The 15,253-nt window shown below is 44.2% G+C and overlaps 1 protein-coding gene across 3 annotated transcripts in view; it reads right to left on the bottom strand.

Moving 5' to 3' along the window:
* The window catches only part of CTIF (cap binding complex dependent translation initiation factor), a 280,974-nt gene that overhangs the window by 241,593 nt on the left and 24,128 nt on the right, over positions 1–15,253 (bottom strand). For 2 of the 3 annotated variants that reach the window (XM_069746645.1, XM_069746629.1), the window contains exon 2: positions 965–1,061. The exons of the other annotated variant lie outside the window; for it this stretch is intronic. The gene's annotated coding sequence lies outside the window, so the exon portion shown is untranslated. The remainder of the gene's footprint in view (positions 1–964; positions 1,062–15,253) is intronic. 3 annotated transcript variants of the gene reach the window in all.

Genomic DNA, 15,253 nt, shown 5'->3' with positions numbered 1-15,253 from the left:
CATACTTGAAATTAACTTTTTCTCCCAGAAAATTATCACAACTACACGTTTTCATTATTTCCTTTGTGTATTGGAACACACAGAAAAAAGAAAAAAAGGCAAAATTGGACATAATGTCACACAAAAACCCCAAAATGGACCTAACAAAATGATGTGTAAACAACTTTGTTTCAAGCATGTGATGCTCGTTCACAGTCACCTGTGGCAAGTAACAGGTGTGGGCAATATGAAAGTCATACCTGGAATCAAATAAAAAGGGGAGAAGTTGACAATCTTGGCATTGTGTGTCTGTGTGCGCCACACTAAGCATGGAGAGGGGAAAAAGGAGGAGAAAACTGTCTTCGGACTTGAGAAACAATATTATTGAATAAATCTCAAAGTTTCAACTTCATCCCCAGAGATCTTGATATTCCTTTGTCCATGGCCTCACGCTGTATTCCCGGTCTAGCGCCACTTTCCTCTAGTTTACAGACAAGTCGCTGGCTCCGATACACTGATGGGAATAGCGCAGAGGAGCTTGAAGTGCGCCGTTACGCCCCAGTGAACTTTCAGACACCTAAATACAGAACTGCAGAATGGACTACTCCCTGTTGGATCATCGCTTGAGAGTCATGAAAGCATCTACTTGTTTATCTTTTAAAGGGTTTAACAGTCATAAAAATAGTTTTGGGGGAGGGGAAAAATTTATCTTTTAAGAAAACAATTTCGGAAAGATCATTTTGACTAGTTTCCAATCAAGAGTCAAGGCCTAAAGTGCGAAGCGGAGCTTTTCTACTGCCGATGCTGTCAGGTGGCAGCAAGCGTCAGACCGACTCGTAGCCAAAATTATAAAGGAGTTACTTTTGTGTCTTCGTCATGGATACGAGTGACACATTCAGCATTGGACAGGCAATGAGAGCATGCAGGGATGTGAATGGATTAGGCGGATTAATAATGACGGCGACTGACTGATCCCAGCGCTCACCTATACCCCAGACTGCGAGTGCGCGTGATCAGCCGGTAGGCAGGCTTACTCCATGATGGGGGTTATCCAGCCTTCTCTCGCCTCCTACAAGACATCCCTAGAAAACACAACATCATACAGATCAAACGTATCACAGGTCACCACGTCAATGTGACGCATAAGACACCAGCATCAATTAAAGTCAACCTCTCCATTTATTAAAGGGGTTGTTGTGGCATGTGGCAAATGGGAGCGAGCAAAGGGATCAACCGAAAAAGGAAATTAATGGGCAACCTATACATGGACGGCTCTACGTTCTGACAAGTCTCGGACCCCCTCTAGGATATACATTGGAGAAAATAAGTATCTGATACACTGCCGATTTTGCAAATTTCCCACCTACAAAGAATGGAGAGGTCTGTCATTATTATCGTAGGTACACTTCACCTGTGAGAGACAGAATCTAAATATAAAAACTAGAAAATTACATTGTAGGATTTTTACATATTTCATGCAATAAAATTAAATTTAATTAAGTATTTGATCACCTACCAACCAGCAAGAATTCTGACTCTTACAGACCTGTTCGTTTTTCTCCTACTCTGCACTCATCTACTATATAAAGCTGAATGTGTGTGTGTGTGTGTGTGTGTGTGTATGTCCGGGATTGGCATCTGCACCGTCGCAGCTACAGCCACAAAATTTTGCACAGTCACACGTCTGGACCCTGAGGGCGTCATAGGCTATGTTGTGAGGCGAAATTTTAACCCCGCGCTTTCCAATTCACCAAACAATTTTGCCCCTATCTACATAATGGGGAAAAAAGTGAAAGGAAAAGTGTTGGAAGCGTCGCAGCTACAGCAACAAAATTTTGCACAGTCACACGTCTGGACCCCGAGAGCGTCATAGGCTGCGTTGTGAGGTGAAATTTTAACCCCGTGCTTTCTAATTCACCAAACTATTTTCCCCTATCTACATAATGGGGAAAAGTGAAAGGAAAAGTGTTGGAGGCAAATTGACAGCTGCCAGATGTGAACAAGGGGGACTTAAAGAATGAGAGCGATGGCGCCAAAGAGTATATACCGTACAGTTGCTAAGGTGGGGCCCCAACATGGGATACTCACCACACACGGGGATATGAACACACACACAAAATGCGCCATACACTACCACGTGCTTGAACACATATACCACCCTCAGCACACATTTCGCCACATAAAAGTCGAAACACAAAAGTCGCCGCTTAAAACTCGCCACGCGCAAAACTCGCCACATGCAAAAACTAGGCTCACGCAAAACTCGCCACAAGTGCAAAACTCACCTCATTGAAAACTCGCCACACGCAAAACTTGCACACGCGGAAAAATTGCCACATGCACAAAATTTGCAACACATGCAAAAGTTGCCTCACACAAAACTTGCACATACTCAAAAGGCACCAGACATAAAACTCACCACGCTCAAAACTCGCCATGCGCAAAACTTGCTGCACACAACTTGCTACACTAACCCGTCACATGCAACTCGACACACAAAGAGTTGCTACACGCATGTTGCCACACAAAACTCATCTCACAAAAGTCGCTACATGCATGTCGCCACACGCAACTCAACACACACAACTTGACAAACAAAACTCGCCCTAAAACACACACAAGTCTGGTATTAGCCTTCAAAAATAAAAATCTGATTAATAAGCAGACAAACTACAAGAGCAACAAATGTACCATATAGGAAATACAGCAGCTGTCAGTCACATGACCTGTCTATTATGTGTATGTGTGAGCTAATATATACTGCCAGGGGGAGGGCTTCCTGTTGGCTGGGGATTTATCAGGCTCCCAATTTAGCTTACAAATACTGAGGTAAAAATACTGAGCAAATAATGTGTTAACGAGGTCTAATACAGGAGATCACACAGGTATATACTATATACAGGGGAGATGACACACAGATATATACTATATACAGGAGGAGATGACACACAGGTACATACTATATACAGGAGGAGATTACATACAGGTATGTACTATATACAGGAGATTACCTACAGGTATATACTATATACAGGAGGAGATGACATACAGGTATATGCTATATATAGAAGATGACATACAAGTATATACTATATACAGGAGGAGATGACACACAGATATACAGGTCCTTCTCAAAAAATTAGCATATAGTGTTAAATTTAATTATTTACCATAATGTAATGATTACAATTAAACTTTCATATATTATAGATTCATTATTCACCAACTGAAATTTGTCAGGTCTTTTATTGTTTTAATACTGATGATTTTGGCATACAACTCCTGATAACCCAAAAAACCTGTCTCAATAAATTAGCATATCAAGAAAAGGTTCTCTAAACGACCTATTACCCTAATCTTCTGAATCAACTAATTAAACTCTAAACACATGCAAAAGATACCTGAGGCTTTTATAAACTCCCTGCCTGGTTCATTACTCAAAACCCCCATCATGGGTAAGACTAGCGACCTGACAGATGTCAAGAAGGCCATCATTGACACCCTCAAGCAAGAGGGTAAGACCCAGAAAGAAATTTCTCAACAAATAGGCTGTTCCCAGAGTGCTGTATCAAGGCACCTCAATGGTAAGTCTGTTGGAAGGAAACAATGTGGCAGAAAACGCTGTACAACGAGAAGAGGAGACCGGACCCTGAGGAAGATTGTGGAGAAGGACCTATTCCAGACCTTGGGGAACCTGAGGAAGCAGTGGACTGAGTCTGGTGTGGAAACATCCAGAGCCACCGTGCACAGGCGTGTGCAGGAAATGGGCTACAGGTGCCGCATTCCCCAGGTAAAGCCACTTTTGAACCATAAACAGCGGCAGAGGCGCCTGACCTGGGCTACAGAGAAGCAGCACTGGACTGTTGCTAAGTGGTCCCAAGTACTTTTTTCTGATGAAAGCAAATTTTGCATGTCATTCGGAAATCAAGGTGCCAGAGTCTGGAGCAAGACTGGGGAGAAGGAAATGCCAAAATGTCTGAAGTCCAGTGTCAAGTACCCACAGTCAGTGATGGTGTGGGGTGCCATGTCAGCTGCTGGTGTTGGTCCACTGTGTTTCATCAAGGGCAGGGTCAATGCAGCTAGCTATCAGGAGATATTGGAGCACTTCATGCTTCCATCGGCTGAAATGCTTTATGGAGATGAAGATTTCATTTTTCAGCACGACCTGGCACCTGCTCACAGTGCCAAAACCACTGGTAAATGGTTTACTGACCATGGTATTACTGTGCTCAATTGGCCTGCCAACTCTCCTGACCTGAACCCCATAGAGAATCTGTGGGATATTGTGAAGAGAAAGTTGAGAGACGCAAGACCCAACACTCTGGATGAGCTTAAGGCCGCTATTGAAGCATCCTGGGCCTCCATAACATCTCAGCAGTGTCACAGGCTGATTGCCTCCATGCCACGCCGCATTGAAGCAGTCATTTCTGCCAAAGGATTCCCCACCAAGTATTGAGTGCATAACTGAACATTATTATTTGTTGGTTTTTTTGTTTGTTATTAAAAAACACTTTTATTTGATTGGATGGGTGAAATATGCTAATATATTGAGACAGGTTTTTTGGGTTATCAGGAGTTGTATGCCAAAATCATCAGTATTAAAACAATAAAAGACCTGACAAATTTCAGTTGGTAGATAATGAATCTATAATATATGAAAGTTTAATTGTAATCATTACATTATGGTAAATAATGAAATTTTACACTATATGCTAATTTTTTGAGAAGGACCTGTATACTATATACAGGGGACATGACACAGGTATATACTATATAGAGAAGGAGATGACATACAGGTATATACTATATATAGGAGGAGATGACATACAGGTATATACTATATATAGGAGGAGATGACATACAGGTATATACTATATATAGGAGGAGATGACATACAGGTATATACTATATATAGGAGGAGATGACATACAGGTATATACTATATACAGGGGAGATGACACACAGCAGGTATATACTATATACAGGGGAGATGACATACAGGTATATACTATATACAGGAGATGACATACAGGTGTATACTATATATAAGGGAGATGACAAACATGTATATACTGAGGTGAAAATGAGAGGTGTGAGGTGAAAATGAAAAGGTGTGAGTGCAAAATGAGAGGAGTGAGGGAAAATAGTGGAGTGATCGGAAAATGACAGATGTGAGGTCGAAATGACAAGTGTTAGGCGGGAATGAGAGGCGTGAGGGAGAAAATGAGAGGTGTGAGGGAGAAAATGAGAGATATGAGGGGGAAAATTAAAGATGTGATTGGGAAAATGAGAGGCATGATGGGAAAATAAGAGAAGTGAGGTGCTATAACTAACCACAGATATTTATTATGCCCAGGCAACGCCGGGCTCTTCAGCTAGTTACCTGTATAAATTGCTCCTGTTTGAACTCGTTACTTGTATAAAAGACACCTGTCCACACAATCAATCACACTCCAACCTCTCCACCATGGCCAAGACAAAACAGCTGTCTAGAACACCAGGGACAAAACTGTAGACCTGCACAAGGCTGGGACGTCTACAGGACAATAGGCAAGCAGCTTTGTGAAAAGGCAACAACTGCTGGCACAATTATTAGATTATTATTATTATTATAGCGCCATTTGTTCCATGGCGCTTTACATGTGAGGAGGGTTATACATAATGAAAACAAGTACAATAATCTTAAACAATACAAGTCATAACTGGTACAGGAGGAATGAGGACCCTGCCCGCGAAGGCTCACAATCTACATCTATTAGATGTCTATCTATTAGATAACTAGATGGTGGCCCCATTCTAACGTATCTGATATTCTAGAATATGTAGGTAGTATACAGCACAGGCTACGTACTATATTGCACTGTGACGTAGTATATAACACAACCGACGTAATATCTAACATACAGTAGCTACGTAGTACATAACAGAGCTACGCAGTACAAAACAGAGCTACGCAGTACATAACAGAGCTACGCAGTACATAACAGAGCTACGTAGTACATAACAGAGCTACGCAGTACATAACAGAGCTACGTAGTACATAACAGAGCCACGTAGTGTATTGCACAGGTATGTAGTATATTGGTCAGCCACGTAGTATATATCAGAGCCACGTAGTACATTGCGCAGCCACGTAGTACATTGCACAGCCACGTAGTACATTACACAGCCACGTAGTACATTACACAGCCACGTAGTACATTGCACAGCCACGTAGTACATTGCACAGCCACGTAGTACATTGCACAGCCACGTAGTACATTGCACAGCCACGTAGTACATTGCACAGCCACGTAGTACATTGCACAGCCACGTAGTACATTGCACAGCCACGTAGTACATTGCACAGCCACGTAGTACATTGCACAGCCACGTAGTATATTGCACAGCCACGTAGTATATTGCACAGCCACGTAGTATATTGCACAGCCACGTAGTATATTGCACAGCCACGAAGTATATTGCACAGCCACGAAGTATATTGCACAGCCACGAAGTATATTGCACAGACACGTAGTATATAACAGTCATGTAGTATATTGCACAGCTATGTAGTGTATTGCACAGCCACGTAGTATATTGGTCAGCGACGTAGTATATAGCAGAGCCACATAGTATATACCATAGCAACGTAGTATATTGTAGAGGCACGTAGTATATTGCATAGCTACGTAGTATATTGCACAGCCAAGTAGAATATAACAGAGCCACGTAGCATATTGCACAGTCGACGTAGTATATAACAGAACCGACACAGCTACATAGTATATTGCACAGCTACGTAGTATATAACAGAGCATGTAGTATATAGAACAGCCACGTTGTACAGGACAGCACACGACGTCGGAGGGTGAGAATAACCTTTTTTTTTTTATTATTTGTAACAGATCTTTTTACTATTGATGCTGCATACGCAGCATCAACAGTAAAAAGTTGGTCACACCGGGTTAATAGCTGCGTTAACGGAGTGCATTACACCGCGGTCCGTTAACACTGGCATTAGCCTGTGTGAGCGCTCAGCGCCGACTGTGGGGCAGTAAAGTAGCGGCGATTTCGCTGCCAGACTATGGCCGTCGCTGATTGGTCGTGGCAATGGTTGTGGGCGTTTTGCCACGACCAATCAGCGACTTTGATTTCCATGACAGACAGAGGCCGCGACCAATGAATATCCATGACAGACATACAGACGGAAGTGACCCTTAGACAATTATATAGTAAATCAGGGGTGTCAAACTGCATTCCTCGAGGGCTGCAAACAGGTCATGTTTTCAGGATTTCCTTGTACTGCACAGGTGATAATTTAATCACCAACTCATTATTTGTGTAGGTGATTAAATTATCACCTGTGCAGTACAAGGAAATCCTGAAAACATGACCTGTTTGCAGCCCTCGAGGAATGCAGATTGACACCCCTGTAGTAGATGGAAGAAACACAAGATGACTGTCAATCTTCCTGGGTCTGGGGCTCCAAGCAAAATCTCGCCTCGTGGGGTAAAGAGGATTCTGAGAAAGGTCAGGAATCAACACAATTACACAGGAGGACCTGGTCAATGACCTGAAGAAAGCTGGGACCAGTCTCAAACATTACCAATAGTAACAATACACTGTCATGGATTAAAATCCTGCAGGACACGCAAGGACCCCCTGCTAACGTCAGCACATGTCCAGGTCCATTTGAAGTTTGCCAATGACCATCTGGATGATCCAGAGGAGGCATGGGAGAAGGTCATGTGGTCAGATGAGACCAAAACAGAACTTTTTGGTATCAACTCCACTCGCTGCGTTTGGAAGAAGAAGGATGGGTACAACCGCAAGAACACCATCCCAACCGTGAAGCATGGTGGGGGAAACATCATTCTTTGGAAGTGCCTTTCTGCAAAGAGGACATGACGACTGCACCGTAGTGTAGGGAGGATGGATGGAGTTATATATCGTGAGATTTTAGTCAACAACCTCCTTCCCTCAGCAAGAGCATTGAAGATGGGTCATGGCTGGGTCTTCCAGCATGACAATGACCCGAAACACACAGCCAGGGCATTTAAGGAATGACTTTGTAAGAAGCATTTGAAGGTCCTGGAGTGTCATAGCCAGTCTCCAGACCTGAACCCAATAGAAAAGCTTTGCAGGGAGCTGAAACTCAATGTTGCACAGTGACATCCCCAAAACCAGAAAGATCTGTAGAAGATCTGTATGGAGCATGGGGCCAAAATCCCTGCTGCACCGAGTGCAAACTTGGTCAAGAACTACTGGAAACGTCTGACCTCTGTAATTACAAAGATTTCTGTAACAAATACCGTATATACTCGAGTATAAGCCGAGATTTTCAGCCCAAAAAGTGCCCCTCTCGGCTTATACTCGAGTCACGGTAGCGGTGGGGTCGGCGGGTGAGGGGGAGAGGGCGCTGAGGCATACTTACCTAGTCCCAGCGATCCCGGTGCTCCCCCTGCCCGTCACACGGTCTTCCGTGCTACAGCTCTTCCTGACAGCGGTCACGTGGGACCGCTCGTTAGAGAAATGAATACGCGGCTCCACCTCCCATAGGGGTGGAGCCGCATATTCATTTCTCTAATCAGCGGTGCCGGTGACCGCTGATAGAGGAAGAGGCTGCGGCACCGAAGACCGTGTGACAGGCAGAAGGAGCCGGACGCAGGCAAGTATGTAATATTCACCTGTCCCCGTTCCAGCCGCCAGGCGCCGCTCTGTCTTCGCGTCTCTCCGCTCTGACTGTCCAGGTCAGAGGGCGCGATGACGCATATAGTGTCCTCTGCCTGATCAGTCAGAGCGGAGAGACGCCGGGACCGGACGCTGGGAGCTGCAAGCAGCGAGGTGAGTATGGCATTTTTTTTTTTTAAGCAGCAGCAATGGCACAGATTTATGTGGAGCATCTATGGGGAAATATGAATGGTGCAGAGCACTATATGGCACAGCTATGGGGCAATACTGAACGGCGCAGAGCACTATATGGCAGCTATGGGGCAATAATGAACGGTGCAGAGCACTATATGGCACAGCTATGGGGCAATAATGAGCGGCGCAGAGCACTATATGGCACAGCTATGGGGCAATAATGAACAGCGCAGAGTACTATATGGCAGCTATGGCGCAATAATGAACGGCACAGAGCACTATATGGCAGCTATGGGGCAATACTGAACGGCGCAGAGCACTATATGGCAGCTATGGGGCAATACTGAACGACACAAAGCACTATATGGCAGCTATGGGGCAATAATGAACGGTGCAGAGCACTATATGGCAGCTATGGGGCAATAATGAACGGTGCAGAGCACTATATGGCACAGCTTTATATGGCACATCTATGGGGGCAATAATGAACGGTGCAGAGCACTATATGACAGAGCTTTCTATGGCACATCTATGGGGCAATAATGAACAGTATGGAGCATTATATGTGGCACAGCTTTATATGGAGCATCTTATGGGGCAATAATGAACAGTATGGAGCATCTATTTTTATTTTTGAAATTCACTGGTAGCTGCTGCATTTCCTACCCTAGGCTTATACTCGAGTCAATAAGTTTTCCCAGTTTTTTGTGGCAAAATTAGGGGGGGTCGGCTTATACTCGACTATATACGGTATTAACTTCTGCTTTTCTATTGTATCAAATATATATTTCATGCAATAAAACGCAAATTATGCAAAAATCATACAATAAGATTTTCTGGTTCTTCTTTTTAGATTCTGTCTCTTACAGTTGAAGTGGACCACTACCTAACATAAAAGTTACAGACCTCTCAATTCTTTGTAGGTGGGAAAACTTGCAAAATCATCATTGCATCAAATGCTTATTAATTTTTCTTTATTTTTTGGTTGTTTTATCTCTTCCACTCACAGGAGGTAGACAATCACAACTCAAATCCAGCTGTGGAGCAGATTTTCACCAAGCATTTATGCAACGCAAAGCATAGGGTGAAATGCAGTGCAAAATCTGCAGCAGAAATCCCACAACAAATACATATGGACAAGTGAACGTCCACATGAGCTGGAGATGCTGGGGAATTTCCAGAAGTTTGAAAGAATGGTGAGGATACAGCCGCAGCAAATTTATGGTAAACTTTATCCTCTGGATTGAAATTAGTGAAATTTGCAGCATAGAATGACAGTCTGCGGATGTAACACCATTTTAGGCTGTGAATATACCCTTAATGATGATCAATGACTGCAGCAGCTAACACTTCTGATGGGACTAAGCTCTGAAAAGACAGACATTGCCACCTCTATATAGAGTAGATAACACAGGATCCACCATTCACAATAGGTGATGTCACAGCTCACCTCCTCCTCCTGTACAATGAATGATATCACCTCTATATACAGTAGATAACACAGGATCCACCATTCACAATAGGTGATGTCACAGCTCACCTCCTCCTCCTGTACAATGAATGATATCACCTCTATATACAGTAGATAACACAGGATCCACCATTCACAATAGGTGATGTCACAGCTCACCTCCTCCTCCTGTACAATGACTGATATCACCTCTATATACAGTAGATAACACAGGATCCACCATTCACAATAGGTGATGTCACAGCTCACCTTCCACTCCTCCTCCTGTACAAAGACTGATAACACTTCTATATACAGCAGATAACACAGGATGCACCATTCACAATAGGTGATGTCACAGTTCACCTCCTCCTCCCCCTGTACAAGGTCTGACAGCACGTGTGACGACTGTTTATTCTTAATTATTTAGTTGGCCCAGGGGGACATGAGCTATTGCTCATACGAGTCCGAACGTTGACAATTATTGTAGGTTGAATTGATTTTTGTTGATGGTGTTTGCTGACTACCTATTGCATCAGTCCCGGTGAGCCAGCGAAAAAGTGAGACTGTCATTTGCACCAGATTGTGTATTTGCTGGGACCGTACACTATGTTATTGACTGTTGTTGATCCAATAAATTACCATAGTTTGTTACTCTCACCCTGTATTGTCTGCGTAGTATTCTGCCCACAGGGAAGGAGTGGGATGAGTCCTGGTCCGTGCGGTCTTTCTAAAGACAAAAAGGCCAGCGGACGAAAGCGGTTCCTATTGGACTCCTGATCATTAGTGAGGAGCGAACGTGGTCGGATAAAGTGTTATCTGAGTATGCTCGGGTGCTAACCGAGTGTCTTCTGCGTGCTCGAATACGTTCAGAGGCCCGAGCAAATTCGTTCAACTCTACATATAAGAGTTCACCGAGGTCACGGCCCTTGTGCAGAGCTAATCCTGCGAATGACAGGCTTAATCTAATGTTACTGATATTATAATTCCCCTTACAAATAGATTTTACATAAAGCCCTGCTGATCTACACAACAGCTCATTTTCTGATCACACATTACCAGTTTTTTTAGCTCTGGACTATTGTTGGCTCCGAGCATGCTGGGAGTGGTGGTTTCACAGACTGGGAATCACTGGCTGCGTCACACACTGATCTAATGGAAGGTAACTGTAAAAGGCCACTACTGACAACCAGCAGCGCCCCCGCCAGCTACTGACCGCAGGGATTAGGCGGCTTTCATTAGCGCTAAAGCCGGGCTGTTAAGTGGACGATAGGATTAGAATACAGAAGTGTGGAGAGCGGGTGGTCAGGACGGGGCCGTCTAAAGCATGATCATGGAGAAAGGTGATTAATGTAATTGGGGTGTGCCCGCTCTGAGAACAGGGCAACCTCTGATGGGAAAAAAAAAACCCAGGCCAGGAAGCTGCAAGCACCCCAGAGTATTAGGCTATGTTCACACGTTGCGTCGGGTCCCTGCGGGCTCTCCCGCAGCGGATTTGATAAATCTGCAGTGCAAACCCGCTGCGGTTATCCCTGCAGATTTATCGCGGTTTGTCCTGCTGTTTCCGCTGCGGGATTTACTCCTACTATTGATGCTGCATATGCAGCAATATGCAGCATCAATAGCAATATTAAAAATAATAAAATAATGATATACTCACCCTCTGACGTCCCGATCTCCTCGGCGCTGCAGGCGGCGGTCCGGTTCCAAAGATGCTGTGCGAGAAGGACCTTCGTGGTCATGTGACCGCGACGTCACCGAAGGTCCTGCTCGCACAGCAAACCTGAGACCGGATGGCCGCGTGCAGCGCTGAGACTTCAGAGGTGAGTATAACATTATTTTTTATTTTAATTTTTTTTTTTTTTTTTTTTTACTCAAATATGGTTCCCAGGGCCTGGAGGAGAGTCTCCTCTCCTCCACCCCGGGTATAACCCGCACATTATCCACTTACTTCCCGCATGGTGGGCACAGCCCCATGCGGGAAGTAAGCGGATCAATGCATTTCTATGGGTGCAGAATCGCTGCGATTCTGCACAAAGAAGTGACATGCTGCGGATTGTAAACCGCTGCGTTCCCGCGTGGTTTTTCCCGCAGCATGTGCACAGCGGTTTGCGGTTTCCATAGGGTTTACAGGTTACTGTAAATGCTATGGAAACTGCTGCGGACCCGCAGCTGCAAAATCGCTGCGGTAAAAACCGCAATGTGTGAACATAGAAGCAATAGCGGTTGGATACTAGATAAAACTTAGCTTTTATTTACCGTATACTAAGAGTAAAAAATAAATGACTGCTAAAAGACACAAGATACAAAAAAACAACAACAAAAAAACCAGGGATCTGTGATACATGTGCCCTAAAACCAAACACAGCAAGGGAAAAACACATAGACGTGGACATACAACAGACAATTGACTGTGATAATTGGTCCTATTATATGGATTAGAGACCAAAAGACAGATAGCATATAGTACCAAAGAAAATGGGAAGTACTAGTCAATATATGCCACTCGCTATATTGGTGTGGTAATGTGGTGTCACATATGTTTCACCAAAAATCATATCCACCTAATGGCTAAAAAAAAATGACACAGTCATAAATAGGGAGTGTAAACTAGAACATACCCTTGGTTACTATATAATTGTTGCTACCAAGCGCACGTAGCGCTAACACCATAAGCTGGTTGTATAGAACAACGACAAATGTGCTAGGTGTATGTTAACAGTCAATGACTTGCGTAGGCCTCTAGGGTGCCAACCCCCGCGCTAGGTAGGCTATAATTGATAGGGAAAGATGTCCCCATCCTCTATATTGATCTCCCTTTAACCAACCAATGTATCCTTTTCTATCTCCCATGCACAATTCAGGGATAAAATAGGGCTATGCAGATAGGGATAGCCGCCGTTGAGTGGGGGCGCCACTTTCTTTGCGTTTTCTTATAGGGTGCCAACCTCCGCGATAGGTAGGGTATAGACAGGACAAGAGGGTTTAGTTCTATATAGGGCGTCCAGGTTCCCCAGCACTACCCCTTCACTCTCTGTTTCCTATTGGCACTCGGGTCCGTGGTGTCACGTCCAAATAAATGAATTCATAGCCTACTTAGCCTTTTATACTCCCATTGCACATATTTTCTTTCTTTTTTTTTTGGTCATCTTTGCTTCCTAGGCCATCTTTTTTTCCTTATGGTGGGTCATACCACTAATAGTATAGGTTTATTCTGTATCATGCCGCTTTGGGTAAGGGTCGGCGCTGGATTTTTGTGTGCCCGCCCCTTTCTGGGGTCTGCCCTTAGAGGGTGTTTGTATATATTGATTATTTCATCCCTATTTGGTTCAGCCCCATCAGGGATCCTTTATATTTTATCGGATTCCATATTATGAGTACGGCTATATAGTCAGTAACTGCCCTTGGTCTACGGCGCAGGCGCACCTTGTGGGAGCTATGCGTCCCACTGAGATGCATCGCGTGCGTTCCAAGTATCCCGGACGACTGACTCACTATACCGGAAGTACTCGATACGACCTCAGACGCCATGGGCGGAGCTTTGCTCACGCGCGGTTGGTCCGAACATACAAATGACACGGCAGTGAGGAAGACCGGTAAGGCGGTTGAATCATACCTCGCTCCCCTGATGATTCCGGTAGGATGAAACGCGTCGGGAGACGCTGTCTTATGTCACGGCCTCACCATTATCTTACCACGGCAAACTAGACCGACGGACTCTGGTGAGATCCACCCACAACAGTGGGCTATACGAGTGGTAATCCCAGCCCGCAACAGCAGGCGGGATCTGTTTTGCAATCCCATATGTTTGTACAGCAATTGGGTTGTATGCAGGTATAACGGTGTACCCACACCAAAGGTATATGGTTTGCACTGAGCACCGTCATAACTATTATTAGCTATCCTAAGGGTTTTTACATAGGTGCGCTATATAAGGGTCCAGTGCATTATAGATGTTTTATGAGGCTTTTGTGACTACTGCTTGTCATTGACTGTTAACATACACCTAGCACATTTGTCGTTGTTCTATACAACCAGCTTATGGTGTTAGCGCTACGTGCGCTTGGTAGCAACAATTATATAGTAACCAAGGGTATGTTCTAGTTTACACTCCCTATTTATGACTGTGTCATTTTTTTTTAGCCATTAGGTGGATATGATTTTTGGTGAAACATATGTGACACCACATTACCACACCAATATAGCGAGTGGCATATATTGACTAGTACTTCCCATTTTCTTTGGTACTATATGCTATCTGTCTTTTGGTCTCTAATCCATATAATAGGACCAATTATCACAGTCAATTGTCTGTTGTATGTCCACGTCTATGTGTTTTTCCCTTGCTGTGTTTGGTTTTAGGGCACATGTATCACAGATCCCTGGTTTTTTTTTTGTTTTTTTTTTGTATCTTGTGTTTTTTAGCGGTCATTTATTTTTTACTCTTAGTATAAATAAAAGCTAAGTTTTATCTAGTATCCAACCGCTATTGCTTCTGCAATTCTCTTGTTTGGATTACTACCCAGCTATAGTATAATGTGTGAACATAGCCTTATACTGCGAGACCTGGAAACACAGCAATGTATGCAGCCATCATACCAGTCATTCCTATACATTTAGATTAAAGGGAACCTGTCACCCCGTTTTTTCAGATTGAGCTATAAATACTGTTAAATAGGGCCTGCGCTGTGCGTTACTATAGTGTATGTAGTGTACCCTGATTCCCCACCTATGCTGCGAAATACATTACCAAAGTCGCCGTTTTCGCCTGTCAATCAGGCTGGTCTGGTCAGGTGGGCGTGTTCACAGCGCTCTTTTCTTCCCCAGCTTTCTGTTGGTGGCGTAGTGGTGTGCGCATGTCCAAGGTCTGAATTCCCTGCGCCCACGTGAAGACACAGCGCGCGATCTGCGCTGTAATCCCTTGCATCGGTGGGGGCGGCCATCTTCCTGGGGCCGCGCGTGCGCAGATGGAATGCT

Source organism: Ranitomeya imitator, chromosome 1 (genome assembly GCF_032444005.1).
Source record: "Ranitomeya imitator isolate aRanImi1 chromosome 1, aRanImi1.pri, whole genome shotgun sequence".
Classification (NCBI taxonomy): Eukaryota; Metazoa; Chordata; class Amphibia; order Anura; family Dendrobatidae; genus Ranitomeya; species Ranitomeya imitator.
The sequence above is the reverse complement of the archived record's forward strand: the minus strand, read 5'-3'. Positions and strand labels throughout refer to the sequence as shown.